This window comes from Aplysia californica, unplaced genomic scaffold (genome assembly GCF_000002075.1).
Source record: "Aplysia californica isolate F4 #8 unplaced genomic scaffold, AplCal3.0 scaffold00036, whole genome shotgun sequence".
Taxonomy (NCBI): Eukaryota; Metazoa; Mollusca; class Gastropoda; order Aplysiida; family Aplysiidae; genus Aplysia; species Aplysia californica.
In genome coordinates, this window is record NW_004797306.1 from 99,044 (window position 1) to 100,126 (window position 1,083).

Genomic DNA, 1,083 nt, shown 5'->3' on the forward strand with positions numbered 1-1,083 from the left:
TCTTTTTCTCTCTCTCTCTCTCTCTCTCACTCACTCACTCACTCACTCACTCTCCATCACCCCAAAATTTCAGCTTCCCCATACAGCTGCACCAATATTATTAATGATCGCACGACATTCCACTCCTTTCTTTCCTACCTACCAATCCCACCCCCAATCATCTCCTCCCTCCCTTCCCCTCTTTTTCTCCTTAAACATCTTTCCGTCCATTAAGAAGAATTTCATAGTATAAGACAGTGAAGAAGGAAGGGGGGGGGGGGGGGGGGGGGAGGCGAATGTTTCTGAAATCGATAGCGTGTGATATTTAGTTCCGTGCCGGCGCTCCTGCGAACCATTGCCGAAAAGGAGGGAGACGACATGTCGTGCCCCGTACAGCTGTAGAGAGATGAACCGGAGGGATACAACACTGGCCTCGGGAATACGACAAGGACTTTTACTTCGTGGGCGGTTGGTGGGTAGCCCTCTCTGGCGTGGCGTGGTCTGCTCTGTCTGCTTCTGTGTCTGTCAGTGTGGGCATTGTCCTACTACTAGTACTAGGCTACTGCTCCACTCCCCAGTCGTTTTCCTCTCCTTGTTCAGTTCCTGAAGAAGAATGACCGTTTTCGCGCCGTTGACTGACTCACAGTGGACTGACGGCGTCATCTGGAACCAAATCTTAATGTGATCGTTTTTATTTTTATGGGGGGGGGGGGTAAAATTATTTTTTTATTTAATTATTTTGGTTTGTGTTTTTGTTTTTATTCTATTAAAAAAATTTCCTCGCGGACTGGCCATTTACAAAAAGAAGTCTAGGGCATTTTGGAAGTATTACAGTGTTGAGGAGGATAATCACGAGATGGTGACTGAACTCATTGCTGTTGACCGAAGCCTGGGAGAATAAGAAACATTTGGACTACGTTTGCCCTTAGACTTGTTTCGTTCGGCACAGCTGATGTCTCTCAGGGCGACTTTTTGGAACGATTTTCAGCAGTGCCTGCGGATACCACAAGAGGTTTTTTTCGTCATGTGTGTTACTAAAGATGTTCAGTCTGGATTATTCAACTTCTTTTTTCATCCGTCTTCGATTTGATGTGCCACACCCCC